The 23,257-nt window shown below is 42.6% G+C and overlaps 1 protein-coding gene across 1 annotated transcript in view; it reads right to left on the minus strand.

Annotated features, from left to right (window-relative positions):
- Positions 1 to 20,945, minus strand: part of LOC126235131 (guanylate cyclase 32E) — a 954,039-nt gene extending 933,094 nt beyond the window's left edge. The window contains exon 1 of the mRNA XM_049943867.1: positions 20,824 to 20,945. The gene's annotated coding sequence lies outside the window, so the exon portion shown is untranslated. The remainder of the gene's footprint in view (positions 1 to 20,823) is intronic.
- Between the last annotated feature and the right edge of the window lie 2,312 nt (positions 20,946 to 23,257).

Here is a 23,257-nt window from a genome sequence, read left to right on the forward strand (position 1 = left end):
GCTGGCCACGTCATGTGCTATGCATATCTAGGTATCAGATTTCTAGGTAGAAAGTGGTAGGTTGAATACAGCTCGCCTATAAGGTGGGTTATCTACACACTGAAATTAGACTGTCAGCTTGGTGGAAGTGAGGGGGATCATAGAATGCACTTAAATATTGATTTATGCTCTATATTCTTTCCTTGCCGCAAAGTAAGTAGAAACTACCAATAAATAGTCCGCCCCCGGTAGCTGAATGGTCAGCGCGACAGAATGTTGATCCTAAGGACCCGGGTTCGATTGGCGGCTGGGTCGGAGATTTTCTCCGCTCAGGGACTGGGTGTTGTGTTGTCCTAACCATCATCATTTCATCCCCATCGACGAGCAAGTCGCCGAAGTGGCGTCAAATCGAAAGACTTGCAACCGTCGAAGGTCTACTCGACGGGAGGCCCTAGTCATACGACATTTCCCTTTTTTACCAATAAATAAGCTCTTTTCACTTTTTAAATACGTGTAGATTGCATTATAAATCATTTTTTTGGTCTCTAATTGATGTGAAAAAGATTATCTATTAATGGAATGCATCTGAATTCATAGCTGCATGTATTCAGACAAGAAGCATATGGTAGCTAGCTGACAACTGTAATTGACAGATAATTTATATAATGAGCGATACCGACGCATGGACCTACGAGGGCCTGTAAACGGTATCCTGAGGATCAAATTGAGGGTAGATACTCATGATAGTGAATGTGAAACAACGATGCTACAGAACGTCGAATTTGTCACAACTCCTGTCTCTGAACCACCCGTCGAGCACCAATACGGTGGCATCGCATTGGCGGTTATTATACTGTTCTTCAAAACGGCGCGGATGCTTTTGACACCATCCAGCGTCGTGAATACTGTTAGGCCCATTGCGATGAATATTTGCGGTCCCTCGCCAAACTAACACGCGTTTGGTTGCCGAAAGCATTGCCTCGAAACGGACGTTGGCGCCGATAACGTAGCACAAAAAATGGTTCAAATGGCTCTGAGCACTATGGAACTTAACAGCGGAGGTCTGCGTCCCTAGAACTTAGAACTACTTAAACATCACTAACCTAAGGATATCACACACATCCATGCCCGAGGCAGGATTCGAACCTGTGACCGTAGCGATAACGCTGTTCCAGGCTGAAGCGCCTAGAACCGCTCGGCCACTTCGGCCGGCTACAACGTAGCGCACTCTATCGTCGTTGGATGACGTTACTGGACTTGAGCAGTCTCTTCCTCAAGCCACTCTCTACTGTACTGTTCTTATGATTCGCGACACTAGCGGTCCAGTCACAATACTTTGCGGTGCGCCAAACACTGTCTTCGCTTTTGACGATGCCCTCCATTAAAAATGACATACTGCGTTCTATTAATAAAAGAATCTTCACTCTAGTCGCGCATGTGTTGGATCCATAGGAAAATAAAGAATTAAAATACAATCTGCGATGAGAAACAGAGTGCCATTAACCAGAAAAATCTGTTGTACCAGCAAGCTCCTAGCCGATAACGTCTGTGTATGACTGTCACCACATGCGAATGTAGCGATTTATTGGCTTCTGACTTGCAGCAGGGTGGGGTACTTTCACAACCTCAGAGTCGAATGTTGTTCTCAGTCAACGTATTATCTCTACACAAAATAGATTCAAGTTCTTTGATAGTAAGTTGCGTCGTAAGCTCTACTGCACGGGTTAGTATTTATATTTTAATGAGAGTTCATACGTTTCAAACTACGGAACCCTGTTCAGCGAGACGGGCGAGAAAAAGGAGAACGGTGTGGTCCACCTGCTTCCTGTGCGTTGCTGTAAGTAATGGTAACGAAAATATATGCGACTAATGCTAAAATGTCATCCCACCTTGCATTAAGTTTGTTGCGCTAGGAATTAGACCTGCAACAAACGAAGGTTATACTTTGATCTATAATAGTTGTGCTGTCAGCAGTCCCCTAAAGACACAGTCCTAATCATAGGAGATCCAGTGCGTGTTAATGCAGTAGAGGCCATGGAGAGTACGAAGTTTCAAACAATTGTCTGAACCGTAAGTGGAGAGCAAAGTCACAGCTACTCCACTTAACTGGGATGGTTTGCAACTAGCACTTACAACCTGAATCTTCTTCACAAAATGCAAGACGCAGTTCGGCAGAATTACTTTCGTTCTCAGTGAGTAAAACGAAACTTTACTTTCACAATGAATCTATGTCGAAAATGTACACTCCTTTCTTCTACTCTTTTTGATATTAGAATTGTTGATATTGTAATCATGAATTAAACTTAAGAGATCGTCTACAGTTTCCCATTCAGGTAATCAATGCATCTTCATTTACGTTCTCGTTTCAAGCATATGTTGTAAATTTCTAAACGAAATGCATTTCCAGTAGCCCACTGCTGATTAAAATGTCTTTTTCTATCGGTTGACGCCGTTGGGCAATATGAATCGCATTGAAATAAACGAAGAGAAAAAACTGAGATACTAGAATCAAGACACTTTTCTTTTATTCAATATAAGATGTATTCTCCACCTTGCCTTCTAGATTAAGGTTTTACGAATCACAAGAGCCAAATGTCCGATTGGTTCAACGAACTGTGTTCTAGGACTTGACTGTCAACGAGATATCCACCTTGTCTATTCTAACTCACATTGTGTCACTTAGCTCGATCTAAATTAACTCGTTAGTTAGTCTCGTATGCCTTCTTGACTATAGATCTTTCAGAAACTTCTGGAACTACCGAGGTAGAAGCTCATATGCTAAGGAACACTGAAGAGCACTAAAAGCTCTTAAGGGGGAGAGTGTAAATTTAGTTAAGAAGCACTCTATCTCCTCATAGCGCTAAGAGCGCCCTTCAGAAATCCAAGTAAAATTAACGGAGCTTTTGTTTTCAGACCGCTGAAGTCTCTTTCCATGCCGACGAGTGGATCACACACCTTGCCTAAGGCGTCTAGCGAATTATTGAAATAAATAAACCACTTGGAAGGAAGGAATTCAGAAGAAACAAGCAATTCTAAACGCAACAAGACTTTCGGATCTTTTTATAGAGGCCAAGATGAGCAGTTTCCGTGATGAACGAAGCCGGAGTAATTAAATTTCCGCCGGAATTACTGCCAGTACTAATGCACAAATGAAGCAGTTGGCGTAAGCCGTTAGCGAAGTGCTGCAATGTGTTTTCACCAGTTTTGTGAACAATTTATAGCTGCGATGACTGCTGAGTGCTGTTAACGTTGGAAACACTATCAACGACGGCTTCCGCCCGCTAATAGGGGATAAAAATGGCAATAAAATTTACAGGAATCTTGCTGTCTGCTATTGAATAGAAATATCACTACTCATTTCTAAATCAAAAGCAGTGCATGGGGAAAACAATAGGTTCCTTTCAGAGTACAATGATAGAATAGCTCCATATTTAGCAATTATATACACCACTCACTCACAGTAAGAGCCGTACCTAAAAATTGGAAAACTGCTCAAGTCACACTAATATGCAGAAAGGGAAGTTGGAGTAATCCGCTGAATTACAGGCCCGTATCACTAACGTCTATTTGCAGTAGTGTTTTGGATCATATGCTGTGTTCGAAAATTATGAATTACCTCGAAGAAAACGATTTATTGACACATAGTCAGCACGGATTCAGAAAATATCGTTTTTGTGAAGCACAACTAGCTCTCTATACTTATGAAGTAATGAGTGCTGTCGACAGCGAATGTCAAATTGATTTCATATTTTTAGATCTCCAGAAGGCTTCGATACCGTTCCTCACAAACGTCTTCTAACCAAACTACGTGTCTGTGGAATATCGCCTCAGTTGCGTGACTGGATTCGTAATTTCCTGTCAGAAAGGTCACAGTACGTAGAAATAGACGGAAACTCATGGAGTAAAACAGAAATAATATCCGGCGTTCCCCAAGGAACTGTTATAGGCCCTCTATTGTTCCTGATTCACATTAACGACGTAGGAGACAATCTGAGTTGTCGCCTTAGATTGTTTGCAGATGATGCTGTCATTTACCGTCTTATTAAGTCATCAGATGACCAAAACGAATTGCAAAATGATTTAGATAAGATATCTGTACGGTGCGAAAAGTGACAATTGACCGTAAAACAGAAAAGTGTTTAGTTGTTCACTTGAGTACTGAAAGAAATCCGGTAAATCTCGATTATGCGATAAGTCACACAAATCTTAAGGCTGTAATTTCAACTAAATACTTAGGAATTACAATTACGAATAACCTAATTTGGAGCGATCACATAGATAATGTTCTGGGTAGAGCAAACCAAAGACTGCGATTCATTGGTAGAACACTTAGAAGGTGCAACAGGTCTACTAAAGAGACTGCTTACACCACGCTTGTCCGCCCTATTCTGGAGTACTGTTGTACAGTGTGGGATCCGCATCAGGTGAGACTGACACATGACATCTAAAAAGTACAGAGAAAGGTAACTCGTTTTGTATTATCTCGAAATAGGGGAGATAATGCCACAGACGTGATAGGTGAAGTGTAGTGGCAATTATTAAAACAAAGGCGTTTTTCGTTGCGACGTGGTCTTCTCATGATATTTCAATCACCAGTTTTCTTCTCCGATTGCGAAAACATTCTTTTGGCAACCACCTACATAGGGAGAAATGATCATCACCATAAAATAAGAGAAATTCCCAAATATCGCTTGTTTGATGGTAAAGATACCTTCCGTTTCAAGGTACAACATGGAGCACGACTGACGACGTATGAATTAACTGTTTTAAAAATATACGGAACTCTGTTGCTCAAGGATTAACAATATCTTCAAGATAACTTTAATATATTATACAAAACTTAAATATGTAGAATTCGTAACATTTACAAACGCTACCCAAACGGCAGCCTCATGTCTCGCAACAACAAAATTAGTAGAAATTGCTTGAAATTGCTTATGGAGGTCTCTAGTGCACAGTCCATCATGTGATTGTAAAATTGGTCACTAGCATGAAACACTGTCTTCGGAACGTAATGTGTTCTTAGATACAATATCCTCTAGGTCCAACATTCTCCCCTATTGCTTCTAAACAGCTCAACGAGTATCTTGTACGTAGGGTATCATGCGTAACGTTCTCGTCAACTGATGACAAAGGAACGAGATTTTTGCTAAATGTAGCTTTTTTTACCGACTAGGTAATGAAGTAACTATGAATTATGGAGAAATGGCTGTGGAAGTACACTGCCTGACAAAAAATATGTAAATAAATAAAACTGTTTCAGCCATAAGGGGCGGTACAAACGAAATGAAACTTCACGACTTGTTTCGGTATATGACGTTATTTGAGCACGTACAATATCTAGTCAAATTTACAACGAATCTGACTGTTAGCCCACATACCAGTATGATGATACACTCCCTCCTGTCTGGATCTATGCACTGATTGGCCTGAGGGGAGCACCATATAGCAGTTGTATCCTGAGGAAAGCTGGAACTCAACTATTGTAGGTGATGGTTGACATTCTATTTTTGGGACTGGAACGAGTTCGACGTCAGAGCTGGCATCATACATGTTCTCTTCCGTCGGGGATGGATCTGAAACTGTTGCTGGCCACGAGAGTACCTCAATATCAGGTAGAACGTTCATAGGGACTCGTACTACATGTGGACGAACGTCGTCTTGTTGAAATACGGCATCGTCGCACGAGAAGTAGCACATGGGGGTGCAGGATCTCCACGGAGTACCGTTTGGCCATCAGAGCTTCCTCAGTCACAACCAGCCGTAGCCTGAAGCCAAACCCGATGTGTGCACAGAATGGTGGCTGGAGTTACACCACAGTGCCTCTGTAATACATTGCAAGAAAGACATCTCTTCCGAGATCTAAGTCATACTCGCCGAATATGGTCGTCTAGGATAGTGCTTCAAGAAGAATATAATAATTCCAATCCCAAAGAAAGCAGGTGTTGACAGATGTGAAAATTACCGAACTATCAGTTTAATAAGTCACAGCTGCAAAATACTAACGCGAATTCTTTACAGACGAATGGAAAAACTGGTAGAAGCGGACCTCGGGGAAGATCAGTTTGGATTCCGTAGAAATGTTGGAACACGTGAGGCAATACTAACCTTACGACTTATCTTAGAAGAAAGATTAAGAAAAGGCAAACCTACGTTTCTAGCATTTGTAGACTTAGAGAAAGGTTTTGACAACGTTAACTGGAATACTCTCTTTCAAATTCTGAAGGTGGTAGGGGTAAAATACAAGGAGCGAAAGGCTATTTACAATTTGTACAGAAAGCAGATGGCATTTATAAGAGTCGAGGGGCATGAAAGGGAAGCAGTGGTTGGGAAAGGAGTGAGACAGGGTTGTAGCCTCTCCCCGATGTTATTCAATCTGTATATTGAGCAAGCAGTAAAGGAAACAAAAGAAAAATTCGGAGTAGGTATTAAAATTCATGGAGAAGAAGTAAAAACTTTGAGGTTCGCCGATGACATTGTAATTCTGTCAGAGACAGCAAAGGACTTGGAAGAGCAGTTGAACGGAATGGACAGTGTCTTGAAAGGAGGATATAAGATGAACATCAACAAAAGCAAAACGAGGATAATGGAATGTAGTCAAATTAAATCGGGTGATGCTGAGGGAATTAAATTAGGAAATGAGACACTTAAAGTAGTAAAGGAGTTTTGCTATTTATGGAGTAAAATAACTGATGATGGTCGAAGTAGAGAGGATATAAAATATAGACTGGCAATGGCAAGGAAATCGTTTCTGAAGAAGAGAAATTTGTTAACATCGAGTATAGATTTAAGTGTCAGGAAGTCATTTCTGAAAGTATTTGTATGGAGTGTAGCCATGTATGGAAGTGAAACATGGACGATAACCAGTTTGGACAAGAAGAAGAATGCTGAAGATAAGGTGGGTAGATCACGTAACTAATGAGGAGATATTGAATAGGACTGGGGAGAAGAGAAGTTTGTTCAAAAAAATGGTTCAAATGGCTCTGAGCACTATGGGACTCAACTGCTGTGGTCATTAGTCCCCTAGAACTTAGAACTACTTAAACCTAACTAAGGACATCACAAACATCCATGCCCGAGGCAGGATTCGAACCTGCGACCGTAGCAGTCACACGGTTCCGGACTGCGCGCCTAGAGAAGTTTGTGGCACAACTTGACTAGAAGAAGGGATCGGTTGGTAGGACATGTTTTGAGGCATCAAGGGATCACAAATTTAGCATTGGAGGGCAGCGTGGAGGGTAAAAATCGTAGAGGGAGACCAAGAGATGAATACACTAAACAGATTCAGAAGGATGTAGGTTGCAGTAGGTACTGGGAGATGAAGAAGCTTGCACAGGATAGAGTAGCATGGAGAGCTGCATCAAACCAGTCTCAGGACTGAGGACCACAACAACAACAACAGGATAGTGCATAGCCGCAGTTCATCGCTGAACACAATGCCGTCATTTATCCTTCATCAGCAGTCTATCCTTCCCGGTCACGTCATCATACCAAGCGGAGCCGTTTGTGTTGTGATGTTTACAAGGCATGGTAATTGCCTAGCCCGGCTGCTGCTAGTGTACGACTGATGGTTCGGGATGATACCAAATGTTGTAGGGAGTCCATTACTTGTTCTTGTATGGCAGGCGCAGATGTGACGAGATTATGTTGTGGTCGATGCACAATATAGCAATCCTCCTTTGTGGTGGTCGGACATGGTGAAATGTAGCGACGAATACGCCTGCCCTGACGTACCCATGCAATAGATTATCGAGTCACTGTCACATATGAATCCACTGCAAATCTGTGTCTCCCGCGATACGACCAGTCGGCCAAATGGATACATACGAGGGTGAGTCAAATGAAAACCTTAAATTTGTAATAACAAATCGAAATTTCGCGTTGTTATCCTGTTAGTTGGTAAGCGTGCGACAAACAGCGTGCAGAATGGCCTGTAATTGGTAGCATAGTTCAGATGCACACATACCGTCGCAGTATCAGTATGAAGATGGCAGCCCCACTTGCGACTTGCACCAGGGAAGAACAGTGTTCTGTTATACGGTTTTTGCGTAGTGAAGGTGTGAAACCTATTGAAATTCATCGACTAATGAAGGTTCAGTACTGTGATGCATGTTTGTCACAGCAGAAAGTCTACGAATGGGGTAGGAAGTTCGCAAATGGTGTGACTTCAGTGGAAGATGTTCCTCGGCCAGGTCGGGCACAACGAGTTGTGACTCCACAGAACATTGCAGCAGTTGAAGCCATAGTGAAGGAAAACCGCCGAGTGACACTGAATGACATTGCAGCATGTTTACATGTTAGTCATGGGTCAGCACACCACATTGTGCATGATGTGCTCCAGTTTCACAAAGTGTCTGCAAGATGGGTGTCCCGGCAGCTAACTCCTGAAATGGGAGAAGGACGTGTTGATGCTTGTGAAGAACTTCTTCGGCCCTTTGAATGAGAAGGTGATGGCTTCCTTGCAAGAATCGTTACTGGGGACGAAACCTGGGTTCACTTCCACCAACCGGAAACGAAGAGAGCGAGCAAGGAATGGCGCCATTTTTCGTCACCAAAACCAAAGATGTTTCGAACAAAACCATCGACAGGGAAGGTTATGCTGACTCTCTTTTGGGACGAAAAAGGCGTCATTTTGGAGCATTACATGCCTAGAGAGACCACTGTCACCAGTGCATCATAGACAGATGTCCTAAAAAGTCATCTGCGGCCTGCAATCAAATCAAAGCGGGTGGATTGCTATCAGCAGGTGTCCTTTTGCTACATGACAATTCAGGGCCCGACACTGCCCTTGCAACAATCACAGACCTGCATTTTGAGTGTCTTCGTCATCCACCATACTCACCAGACCTTGCCCCAAGTGATTTCCATGTGTTTGGACCATTCAAAGACGCAATGGGAGAAAAGAATTTCCGTTCTGATGAAGAGGTACGCCACGCGATGCATGAGTGCTTTCGCGGACTACCAAAAGAATTTTTTCCTAAAGGAATTTATGCACTTTGTACGCTCTGGCGGACTTGCATTGAGTGTGGGGGAGATTATGTTGAAAAGTGATACAGCTTTGTACCACTTCTGCACAACAAATAATATTTACTAAAATATTTAAGGTTTTCATTTGACTCACATTCGTAGAATGAGGCCACTATCGGTCTCAGGCAAGTACTCGGCATATACGTGTCCTTCACAACGCTCATTCAACATCTAACGCTATTCACACTCGTTATACAGAGTTAGGAAATTCCCATTACAAACTTGAAGGATCTGCAGAGAAGACTGAGTAGACAAATTTTTAATTGGATCCCATGTCTGGAAACGTACCGCTTCTGTGCTGCAGCCGTTTCAAAACTACTAGGTAGTGTGTAGTACGGTAGTCGTGGTGGGCGGTGCTTACGTCGCATTGACTGATTTCATATGACGTCTCTCCTACGTCTGTGACCTGGTTAGAGCCTCATTGACGTGTCTGTGAGTGTAAGAGCAACATAGGAGGTAAGTACTCTTTTACAGACTACACCGACACGATCCTTCTGTTTGGCGAAACCCACGGTAATGGAAGAGTTGTTAGTCGATTTTAGCAAGATCGTTATGACATCATCGCATGCCTTTCTCGCCACTGTTAGGCAACGTCTTCGAGGAACAAATGGGGTACCGTCAGCGGGCGTGACTGTGGTGCTCCAAGGAGACGCCGAATACCCCAAGTGGATTCTGTGTCTTCCACGACACGGCCAGCCGGCCAAATGGAGAAATCATGTTGAAGAAACCGGTCAACGAGTACACGGGCAATTTCTTTAGTTGTTAAGGAGTGGACCTGCAAAACAAATAATATATTGGATCACGCTTAATAAATTACTCCCAAAAGTAGTCGCGTTACCAACATGTTTTCAAATGGTTGGAGCACGGAAACGTACTTTTCAGGACATGGGTTCCTGTTCAAAACATTGAGTACTCACACCTACATCTACATCTACATACATACTCCGCAATTCACCATACGGTGCGTGACAGAGGGTACCTCGTACCACAACTAGCATCTCTCCCTGTTCTACTCCCAAACAGAACGAGGGAAAAGTGACTGACTATATGCCCCTGTACGAGCCCTAATCTCTCTTGTCTTTGTAGTCTTTCCGCGAAATGTAAGTTGGCGGCAGTAAAACTGTACTGCAGTCAGCCTCAAATGCTGGTTCTCTAAATTTCCTGAGTAGCGATTCACGAAAAGAACGCTTCCTTTCCTCTAGAGACTCCCACCCGAGTTCCTGAAGCATTTCCGTAACACTCGCGTGATGATCAAACCTACCAGTAACAAATCTAGCAGCCCGCTTCTGAATTACTTCTATGTCCTCCCTCAATCCGACCTGATAGGGATCCCAAACGCTAGAGTAGTACTCAAGAATAGGTCGTATTAGTGTTTTATAAGCGGTCTCCTTTACAGATGAACCACATCTTACCAAAATTCTACCAATGAAACGAAGACGATTATCCGCCTTCCTCACAACTGCCATTACATGCTTGTCCCACTTCATATCGCTCTGCAATGTTACGCCCAAATATTTAATCGATGTGACTGTGTCAAGCGCTCCACTACTAATGGAGTATTCAGACATTACACGACTCTTTTTCCTATTCATCTGCATTAAGTTACATTTATCTATATTTAGAGTTAGCTGCCATTCTTTACACCAATCACAAATCCTGTCCAAGTCATCTTGTATCCTCCTACAGTCACTCAACGACGACACCTTCCCGTACACCACAGCATCATCAGCAAACAGCCGCACATTGCTATCCACCCTATCCAAAAGATCATTTATGTAGATAGAAAACAACAGCCGACCTACCACACTTCCCTGAGTCACTCCAGATGATACCCTCACCTCCGATGAACACTCACCATCGAGCACAACGTACTGGGTTCTACTACTTAAGAAGTCTTCGAGCCACTCACATATGCTCGTACCTTAGTTAGGAGTCTGCAGTGGGGCACCGAGTCAAACGCTTTCCGGAAGTCAAGGAATATGGCATCCGTCTGATATCCTTCATCCATGGTTCGCAAGATATCATGTGAAAAAGGGGCGAGTTGCGTTTCAAAGGAGCGATGCTTTCTAAGGCCGTGCTGATGCATGGACAGCAACTTCTCTGTCTCAAGGAAATTCATTATATTCGAACTGAGAATATGTTCGAGAATCCTGCAACAAACCGATGTTAAGGATATTAGTCTGTAATTTTGAGAATCCGTCCTTCTACCCTTCTTATATACAGGCGTCTCCTGCGCTTTTTTCCAGTCGCTCGGGACTTTACGTTGGGCAAGAGATTCGCGATAAATGCAAGCTAAGTAAGGAGCCAATGCAGTAGAGTACTCTCTGTAAAACCGAATTGGAATCCTATCAGGCCCTGGCAATTTATTTATTTTCAACCCATTCAGCTGCTTCACAACCCCAGGGATGTCTATCACTATGTCCTCCATACCGGAGGACATAGTGATCCCTCAGCAAGTCCTAGAAGTGTGTAGTGGGTATTTCAGAACACTCTGTATACCCCACCGGACCCAGTAATAACAGGATACACCGTAAAGCCACTGACAACACTAACGCCCGGGTTCGATTCACGGCGGGGTCAGGGATTTTCTCTGCCTCGTGATGACTGGGTGTTGTGTGATGTCCTTAGGTTAGTTAGGTTTAAGTAGTTCTAAGTTCTAGGGGACTGATGACCATAGTGTGGTATCACCGCCAGACATCACACTTGCTAGGTGGTAGCCTTTAAATCGGCCGCGGTCCGTTAGTATACGTCGGACCCGCGTGTCGCCACTATCAGTGATTGCAGACCGAGCGCCGCCACACGGCAGGTCTAGAGAGACTTCCTAGCACTCGCCCCAGTTGTTGTACAGCCGACTTTGCTAGCGATGGTTCACTGACAAATTACTCTCTCATTTGCCGAGACGATAGTTGGCATAGCCTTCAGCTACGTCATTTGCTACGACCTAGCAAGGCGCCATTACCAGTTACTACTGATGCTGTAACACATGTACCGTCAAGAGCGATGTTCACCAATTACGGATTAAAGTTAAGTATTCCAGAAGATACGTACGTTTTTTGCTAGTCTCAATTCCTTGTCCTGTTCCAGACCTCACGCCAGCCTGCGTGAGCTTAAACGCGTGCCTTTCGGCTTCCTCCTAGTGGGTTGGCGGTCTTGCCAATCCACAACACATAGATGTTAAGTTCCATAGTGCTCAGAGCCATTTGAACCCATTTGACAACACTAATGCATTCCGGTGGCGATTCCACCTGTCACAGAGAATTGCACGTATTCGCCCATGTTGTGTATCAGTATGTAGCTAGACTGAGATCAGACCATGTCTTCTTGATGTTTCATTATTTTTTGTAAGCAGTGGAAGTCCACCTTGGCACAAGACATGTCTTTGTCTCACACATATATCTGTAGAATGTTTTTTGAAGTCAACTGGCTTTTATTGAAGAAAACAGGAAAAAGTGGAGAAGATGTACAATGAGAACAATGTAATTTATAGTGGTTGTTATTAATAATTACATTCCGCGCTATTCTGTACCTTTTATATACAAGTACCAGATGACGCTATTCCCATGTGACACTATTACTGTTTTCAAATTCGTCATATTTTACTGTTAACAGTAACTTTGTTTACAATGAGCGTTAAACTACTTTGTGTCATGGACAAAGTAGGACTTTTATTCCTTTTGCTCTGGCTTAAATCAACAACTATGCCTCGAATGTCTTATTTCGACTTTTGATAATCAGTCACCTTCTAAAACGACTGTATACAATTGGTTTGCTGAATTTTGTGTTTCCCTCAGCGATGATTTGTTTGACGTCGACGATGGTGTGCGCAGCATTATTGCAGAGTGAAAATGGAGTTTCTGCGGGCGTATAAAATGTTCAAACGTTCGGTACGGCAACCAGGTGACGTCTTTGACAACAGCTGACATTTCGACAGGTGCACGCCCTGTAGATTTCAAGAAACAAATGCAGAGAGAAACAGCCGTTCAAGGAAATTGAAAACCTAGGTATGTGTGACATATATCGAAAGACAACACACAAACACACACACAGACACACACACACACACACACACACACACACACACACACACATACATACACACAAACACACACCACAAACTCTAGCGGCACCACATAACTAAATGTGTTTATCAAGAGAAGGGTAAATGGTACGCTGGGACATGCCAATTCACCCCGATTTGCATCTTCAGGCTGAGTTAGCTCATCTGGAAGTCACATTACGCACGCATGACTATCCTGAAAGACAGCTCAGGTGCATTGTGCTCTATCGACAGACTGTGAATAAGGTGAGTGATGACAATAACTTGGCGGCAATACCGATTACTTCCTTTTTGCTTCACGTACGTATCATTTCTAACAATGTTAGTTGTACTGTTCAGAAAGATATGTGTTTTCCGACCACCATCTAATATTAGTGCCCTTTTAGTGTGTCTAGAGGATGATATTGGTTTGTGTGAGGCGAGTCTCTACCATATGCCTTGCAGTTGTAGCAAGTCATATATTGGCCGCACCATCAGAACCTTGGAAGATCGGTGTATAGAGCATAAGCGCTACGCACGCCTACAACTGCCAAGCAAATCTGCAGAACGTCGCCTTCGCATCGGTCATCCTATGGAATAAAACAATTCTGAGAATCCGCTTCCCGCTACTAGGAATTTGTTATTAAGGGATCGGTTGAGCTTAAATCAGCAAGTGATCTTATAGATATAGATGGAAGTGTTTGCTTAAAATCTGCAGGAAATTCAGCTCTCTCCCTGAGCAAACATTCAAAAAAGAGAGGGACAGAGTTCGTGCTACCTCACCCGCTGGTAGTTAATATTCACTATTTATTACTTCTGATATTGCTCGTTTTGATTGTGCTGTGGCGCTAGGATTTACGTTGTAGGTGTTGTGTGTTTGTGTGTGTGTGTGTGTGTGTGTGTGTGTGTGTGTGTGTATTGTCTTTCTGCTGTCTTTCTGTAAGTATGAACATTATTTAAGAGGCTGAGCACGTGAGATAGAGGCATACAGTCATGTAGAACACTGCAGTACATTCAGTTTTCCATGAAAGTTTTTAATTCCGCACAGTTTCCCCGAAGCTGAAAAGCAAGCTCTTGTTAACTGATGTCAGACAATGCTTCACAAAATTGACCGACGAGATATCAAATCCATATACACTATTATAACGGGAGACCAAACTTGGATATATTCGTACGTGCAAGGTCCTTAGGGGCAATGTATGTTGGCTGCAGTAGAATCGTTTGGCAGTCAGCTTCAAATGCCGGTTCTTAAAATTTTTTCAATAGTGTTTCTCGAAAAGAACGTTGCCTTACCTCCAGGGATTCCCATTTGAGTTCCCGGAGCATCCTCGTAACATTTAAGTGTTGTTCGAACCTACCGTAACAAATCTAGCAGCCCGCCTCTGAACTGTTTCGATCTTTTCCTTCAATCCTACCTGGTACAGATCCCAAACACTCGAGTGGGACTCAAGAGCAGGTCGCACCAGCATGCTATATGCGGTCTACCTTACATGTGAACCACTCTTACCTAAAATTCTCACAATAAACCGAAATCCATCAATCCCCTTTCCGATCACAGTTCTCGTATGCTCGTTCCACTTCATACCGCTTTGCAACGTTACGCCTAGGTAATTAAACGACTTACTGAGTCAAGTAGGACACCAGTAATACTGTATACTGTATACTGACATTATAGGTTTGATCTTCCTACTCATCCGCATTACATTTTTCCACATTTAGAGCTAGCTGCCATTCATCACACCAACTGGAAATTTTGTCTAAGTCGTCTTGTACCTTCCCGCAGTCACTCAAATTCGACAGCAAACAAGCCAGATCATTTATGTATATAGAGAACAATAGTGCTCCTATCACACTTAACCTGGCGCACTCCCGAAGATACCCTTGTCTCCGATGAACGCTCGCCGTGGAGGACCACATTCTGGGTTCTATTGCTTAAGAAGTCTTCCAGCAACTCGCATATCTGTGAACTTATTCCATATGGTCGTACGTTCATTAAGAAACTGCAGTGTGGCACCGTGTCAAATTCTTTCTTTACCTAACAATGTTTTACTATAGCTAAGTCAAAAGCTTCTGTTTCAAAATTCTGCAGCGTCATTAGTGCTAAAATAATGTTCAGGCTACGTGAATACAAGTAAACATCTGAACATGAGATTCCAGGCATCATGAAATGTTCTCGCGAATGAATAAACGCCGATAAAAACAAATAGTTGCGGGTAATTCATTACAAATAAATTACGCCAGACTGATTTTCCTTTCATGATTTTTATGAAAACGTGAAGGGCAACCTCCGTATACCACAGCGTGCCATCAGTCACGTAAACGACTACGGGTGTGAGCACAATTAAATCACTGGCGTCATTTGGTTATCTATAACTGAGCTCTCTAAGTGCCTCATAAAATTTAGCGCTCTATAGGTAAACTTTTCTAGTTTGCTAGGCCGCATTATGTTCTTTCTCAGTATCTTGTGCACGATCGACGTTTCGACCCCTCTGCTAGGATCTTCTAGAGGATCTTCTGCTGTTACGGTTAGCTAACGACCAACAGCAGATCACCCTGAAGAAGAGCTTAGAAGAGGCATCGATACGTCGATCGTGTATGAGATACTGAAAAGGAATATTATGCGGCCTAGCAACCTAAAAGATTTAACCTTCAGTGACAAAGACTACCAAAGCACGCAGTCTAAAATACATTAATATAAGATTATTTACTTGTTCGCAGTGAAACTCTTCGTAGTCTTGGAATTTGCGAGGGAAATAGCCTGGTATGCTGCAATTTCATCACAATTACGTATTGTTTACATCGCAAGGAGGGTAAAACTAGGATGCAGAAGTCTCAGAGCTCGTATTTGTCATACTATCGGGAAAATTGTACGAAACATTGCAGTAAGGCTATTGAAATATGTTATATTACCGTAATCATCTATTCACAAGCGATTTTTAATGAAAAACGTACACCTTTTTGAAACAAATAAACAAAGCAATAAACTATTCTCGGCGCGTAACATATTGTGAACATTAACGCCCTCAGTACTAAGGGGTGGTGGTGGGGGGGTACTTTATTCCTCTATTTTTAAAACACTGTAATCTAGTCAGTTACCTTAAATTTAAAAAATACTGAAGAATTTGGTTGTTTTTTTAATGAATTCTTCTACCTGATTCCAAATCCGTAGTATGTGTCACTTTTCCAATTAATTTCGTATTCAATATATCCAATTTCAGGGCCTTACTTACATGTCAGTATCTCTTTAGACAGTATGTTGAGAGTAAAAGTCAACAACAATGAACGAATTTGTTTTTTTTTATTATTGTGGTGTCATAAAATTGGTCTTCTACGTTATTGAATGAGTTTTGATACTGCTAAGAGTGTGCTAAAATGTATTTTCAGGTCCTGGGCTCACTTACACATCAGTATGTCTTCAAAAGTATATAATTCAATAACAGTTAACGAATTTCGTACTTTTTAAAGGAATTATTGGCGTAAATTACCTCCCTCCCTTGATAATACAAGTTATGGAAAATGACTTGGTATTGTTAGGGTTAATGAACAACAGACCCTCACGTACCAAAATCTTATGGCAATAAATGGAATTGTCAATAAAAAGTAATGAAATGTGCATACGGCATTTTAGACCTGGTGTCCCTTATGAGGAGTTTGGCAGCCTGGTGCAAATCTGTATATTTGACTCCGGCGACATTCGCTTCGGTGGTGATGATATGATGATGACAAGACACACTCCCAAGACACACACTCGTAGCCCGGCCGCGAACCGAATCAGAAAGCCTCTGATCTAGGGACGCCAACGATAATCACAAGATCACGAACTGCGGACAGTAAGAACACCTCCACGTTAAGCTGGATAAACTGAATAATTTTCTTTGTTAAGTCTGTTTGAAAATACGACCATCTGCGGATTCTCCGGTATACACGTTATCCCTGCATAGTTCGACGGTTTCTGAAAAAAAAAAAAGATGCGAATACTTTCGTTTGTAATACATTTGAAATATTTTACCACTAAAATACCGGGTGATCAAAAAGTCAGTATAAATTTGAAAAATTAATAAACCACGGAATAATGTAGATAGAGAGGTAAAAATTGACACACATGCTTGGAATGACATGGGGTTTTATTAGAACCGAAAAAAAAACACCTCATATTGCTAGACGCGTGAAAGATCTCTTACGCGCGTCGTTTGATGATGATCGTGTGCTCAGCCGCCACTTTCGTCATGCTTGGCCTCCCAGGTCCCCAGACCTCAGTCCGTGCGATTATTGGCTTTGGGGTTACCTGAAGTCGCAAGTGTATCGTGATCGACCGACAACTATGGGGATGCTGAAAGACAACATCCGACGCCAATGCCTCACCATAACTCCGGACATGCTTTACATTGCTGTTCACATTATTCCTCGACTACAGCTATTGTTGAGGAATGATGGGGGACATATTGAGCATTTCCTGTAAAGAACATCATCTTTGCTTTGTCTTACTTTGTTATGCCAATTGTTATTCTGATCAGCTGAAGCGCCATCTGTCTGATATTTTTTGAACGTTTGTATTTTTTTGGTTGTGTCAATTTGTACCTCTCTATCTACATTACTCCGTGATTTATTCAGTTTTCAAATTTATGCTGACTTTTTGATTACCCGGTACATTGTTGGCCCTAATACAAGGCCAGTCATTCCACAAAAATGTTTTCCGATTGTGTGCCTATACCTTTGCCTAGCCTTTTTCTGTCACCCAAAGGTCAATAGTTTCCAATTCACTTAAACATTATTGCAAAATAAAATAATTTAGTTTCCCTTCTTCGACTGTTTCCTATCTTGCTTTGTGTTGATACGAAATGCAACCACGTTGTTAAACATTACAGAAAGGTATGCACAGCAGATCGTAATTTTCTAAACGCTGACAGTTCTGCGTAATACAAGGTGTTTTAAGCGTAATTTTGTAAATAAGTTTTCACATTAGCGGGGAGTAAAGCACAAATAATCCAGAAAGGTTGTTAAATGTGACGTTTACCACGATTTGTAAATGCAGTAAATAGTATAATAATATGTGAACATCGGATGATCGGTGTTTTTCGGTTGTCAAAAATGGCTCTGAGCACTATGCGACTTAACTTCTGAGGTCATCAGTCGCCTAGAACTTAGAACTAATTAAACCTAACTAACCTAAGGACATCACACACATCCATGCCCGAGGCAGGATTCGAACCTGCGACCGTAGCGGTCACGCGGTTCCAGACTGAAGCGCCTTTAACCGCACGGCCACACCGGCCGGCTTTTCGGTTGTCCATGCAGTCTCTAGGCCACATTAGCCAGGAAAATCGTGAAATTACATTATATTTTTGCCAGTAAACAGCTTGACGAACATGTTTTGTGGACTAGTAACTTCGGGCGTGCCTCATGGGAATGTTATAGAACCATTGTTGTTCATGATATAACGTTATATAACCAAGTGGAAAACGTTGGAAGTTCCGTAAAGCTTTTGGCGGTTGAAGGTGTTGTATACAGAGAAGTCGCAGCGCTAGAACATCGCTGCAAAATGCAGGAAGACATGCAGAAATGACTCTCAGTATGAATAAATGTAAGAAATTGTGGATAAACAGGCAGATATACCAATCACTGTGTGATTAGACTACACGATTGCAGAATAGTCGCTGGAAGAGTGTACGTAGCGCTTTAAAGTTGAACAACCACGTAAACAGGTTAAGCAAATACCAGACTGAAATTCGCTGGAAGAATCCTCAGCAAATGTTCACCAACAAATGACGTAATTTACAGATAATTCTTTCGATCTCTGCTTGAATATTGCTTGTCAGTCTGGGATCCGCTCTAGATAGACTTGATTGAGGAAATAGTGAACTTCCAAAGAAGAGCAGTGCATTTCGTTACAGGTTCATCTAGAAAGCGCTAAAGCGTCACGAAGACGCTTAGCCAACTCCAGTGGCACACGCTGCGAAATAAGCAAACTTTTGCGTCATGGTGTGTTCACTGCTAAAGTTCCGAGACCGTAGGTTCCTAGAGGAGCCGGCCAATACATCGTTTCCTCCGACATACGAGGTATGGCCAGTGTTAACGGAATTTAATTTCGTGGGCTTTGTAGATCCGATTTTCAAATTTATTTTATCTTGTTGGCAAACATATTCCTGATGTACGTTTGCATTTGCAGTGTTATGAAAATATAGTTTATTGTTCACAGTCGAAAAGGTTATACGTGTTTTGGAGTGCTCAGCGAAAATTTACTTACTAATAAAATGAATCAAAAAACGTGCATTAAATTCGATTTGAAAAATACAGTTAAGTGCAGCACCGCATTCTAAATGTTTACTATCACTTTTCGCGAATCTACTATCTGTAAGACAAGAATTTACGAGTGGTATTAAAAATTCAAAGAAGTCGCTGACGACAATGTGGGAGAAGTGAGGAAAATTATTCTGAAAAATCGCCAAATCGCCATGATAGAGGTTCCTGACGATGTCGGCATATCCTTTGGCTCTTTCGCATGTTTTGGGTATGAGAAATGTATGAGCAAGCTTGTTGTGAAATTGTTGATTTTCGACCTAAAACGACGTCACGTGGAAATCGCTCAGGAATTGCAGAAAGAAGTCTAAAACGCTCCAGTACTTATAAAAAAGGTAACAACAAGTGACAAAACACGAGTATACCTGTATGACGTCGAAAGAAAGGTCCAATTGTCCCAGTGGAAATTACCTCAAGAGCCAAGACCGAAAAAATTCGACAAGTTCGACCACATGTGCTCTTCTCACGATACGACGGGATAGCGTATCATGAGGTCCCGCCTTATTGTCGTAATGTCAATAAGGAAAACCACCCTGAAGTTATGCGCCGTTTGCGTGAAGCAATCCGAAGGATACGACCAGAATTGTGGCAATAACATTCGTGGAAATTCCATCACGATAACGCTCACAGCTTAATGTTTTTCCGTGAAATTTGGCAAACAGCAAAACCGTTATACTGTCTCAGCCAACGTAGTCGCCGGACATGGTGCACAGATCTTCTTCCTATTTCCGAGACTGAAAGGAGCTATGAGACGACGTCGTTTTGCTACAACTTATGGGACAAAAAACAGAATCGCTGAAGGATCTGGACAACATAACTATAAGTGAGTTACAGAAGTACCTCCAAGATTGAAAAAAGCGCGGGTCCAAGCGCATTACTTCTCAGGGGGATTTGAAGGGCAAAAATTTGATGTTGATCAATAAATAAAGGGTCTTTAAGAAAAAGAGAAAATCCTATTTCTGTTTGATCACAGTTCGTAAATCTCGCGAAAAGACCATGAAGATAAAATTAGAGAAATTCGAGCGCGCAGCACGAGGGCTTACCAGCAATCTTTCTTCCCACAAATCGTTCGCCACTGGTGCTGTGGTACACTAAGTATCCTCCGCCACACACCACAGAATGCCTTGCGGAGTACAGATGCAGACGGATACTTTTATGAAAAAAGGTACCTAACAACTCCTGTTGGTGACTTCTGTGCTTTAATTCAATGCTCTGTATATATTAAACCAGAAGAACACAAGATCACGTTTCAGTTTTCCTGGTGTGTTATGTTAATGTCCGTTCGAAAACCGGAAAGATTTGCAGGGTATGGATTCTGTGAGAAGTACAGTAGAGTGGCTAGTAAATGGCAACGATAATGCCTTCATTATGCCAACACTTTGTGTGCCGTGCTATTTTAACTGCGCGGTGCAAACACGGCGGAGATAGGGGTATCTAATCAGCTGTGCCGTGCGGCGTGGCGCGGTCTAGTTTCTGGGACTCACCTATTGTCGGCGGTCGCTCGTGGCGTCGTGAGGCGGCTGGCGTCTCGCAGGCGGCATGGCGCGATCCACGGGCAGGCAGGCGTCGCGACGCTGTGGCGTGACCGTCCCGCGCGGCGGCCGGCGCGCTACTGGCCACTGAGCCGCGACGACGACGCCGAGCTGCCGCCGACGCCGACGCCGCCAGACGCCCGCCACAGCGCCGGCTGCTGCCAACGTTCCCGCCTCAAAAAGATCCTCCTGCAGTCGCCCGTGCCTCGTCGTGGCTAGCAGTTCTGCCAACATCAAACGGTCTTCTCCCTACACTAGTATAAGAAACTCAGCCTTACAAACATTGTTAAAGCAGCCGATTTTCTTCTTTCGTAAACGAAACGTTTAAATACGTCCATTTTAATTTTTTTGAACGCAAAGCATGCTTTATCATTAATTTGTTAAAAAGCTTCTTAAAGCCAAGGCGGCATAAATATTTCCTTATTTACAACATCCAGTTTCGGCAGAATTAGCTATCATCTTCAGGCCTTCAAAATTTTTTATTACAAAGTTTGCTCATTGTGAATTGGAACGTCGTGCCAAGTTGTCATATTAGACGCTAAAATATACCGCATTATTCAAAGGTTTGTAAAAAATAAAACATTTGCCATCAAACAGTATCTTGAGCACATGGTCATATCCTAAACTGTACCGCTCACAGATGAATGTTACGTCATAAAAATCATAATATACAATAAAAAGCACAACAGCACATCAGTTTAAGTTAGTTTGGCATGGTCCACTGAACACTGAATGGGACATGTCATGCTAAATAGACGTAAACAGATGTGCTAATTGTACATTTTATTGTATTTAATTATTCTTATGACAAAACGTTAATCCGCTTTATGACGTAACAGTCATTTGCAAGCAGCACATATACGGACATGGCCATGTGCACAAGGTTCTTTTTGGTTGCAAATGTTTAATTTTTGACAGACCTTATGTGTAATGTGCTACATTTTATGCACTAATGACAGCACGGCACAAGGTTCCAACTCACAATGAACGCGTTTTGTTTAAATGGCTCTGAGCACTATCGGACTTAACATCTGATGTCATCAGTCCCCTAGAGCTTAGAACTACTTAAACCTAACTAACCTAAGGACAATACACACAACCATGCCCGAGGCAGGATTCGAACCTGCGGCCGTAGCGGTCGCGCGGTTCCAGACTGAAGCGCCTAGAACCACTCGGCCACAACGGCCGGCGAAAGCGTTTTGTAACAAAAAGTTTGTTCAAATCTTCAAATGTGTGTGACCCCCTTTGGAACGAAACAGGTGAGGTCATCGGTCCCTAAACTTACACACTACTCAAACTAACTGGTGCTAAGAATAACACACTGACCCATGGCCGAGGGAGGACTCGAACCTCCGGCAGGAGGGGCCGCGCTATCCGAGACATGGTGCCTCAAACCGTACGGCTACTCCGGGGGGCCAAAAAGTTTGTTTAGACCTAAAAATAACAGCAAATTCGTCCGAAACTGGTAGTTGAATATAAGGAAATATTTATGCGGTCTTAGCTTTATAAAGCTCGTTACCGACTAAAACGGATCCCTCCTTCCCATTTCTCAACATGAGAAAATTCAGTTTATCGTTGTATCATAGATTGGCTTCCTTGTGATCGACAACTTACAGGCGATATATAGCAACGAAGTGTCCACGGCATGCTGCATATGACGTATGGATAATATAAACGAGCAATGTATAGCCGAAACCAGCAATGGTTACAATTACCATCTGAGATTGAGTGTAAAGGAAAACTGGGTAAGACATCAGTAATGTCTCCATAGACGATCAATATTTTCAAAATGGCTGCGCCTCAGCAACGGTTGAAGATCAGCAAATGAATCCGAAGCAGAGCTGCACCGAAAGATGGTTTTATTCAACCTTTTATCATGGTTTCGAGTGATGTAAACCCGTCTTCTCCAGAAATACAATGACGGCAAAAAATCGCAGCACGAAGAAGGAGTTGTGGGACACAAATGAAATTTGGAAGGCGTGTTTCTACACCTGAAAGATGATGTCTAACCAAATTTCATTCCAGCAGGATGTAAATCAGATTTCGATTAAATAGATGCCGTGTGCGTCAGTTACCTTTGAGATTGCACCTAATCAGCTGATTTTGGTCAAAAATGTCTTTAAGGCAACAAAGACTCCATTATCAGGACCTCACTGAGTTCGAACTCGCTTATGTAATAGGGCTATGAGATGCTGGATGTTCCTTCTGCGATACTGCAGAAAGAATTGACCACCGGCAGGGGTGGCCAAGCGGTTCTAGGCGCTACAGTCTCGACCCGCGCGACTTGTAGGGTCGCAGGTTCGAATCCTGCCTCGGGCATGGATGTGTGTGATGTCTTTAGGTTAGTTAGGTTTACGTAGTTCTAAGTTCTAGGGGACTGATGACC

Source organism: Schistocerca nitens, chromosome 1, assembly GCF_023898315.1.
Source record: "Schistocerca nitens isolate TAMUIC-IGC-003100 chromosome 1, iqSchNite1.1, whole genome shotgun sequence".
NCBI lineage: Eukaryota > Metazoa > Arthropoda > Insecta > Orthoptera > Acrididae > Schistocerca > Schistocerca nitens.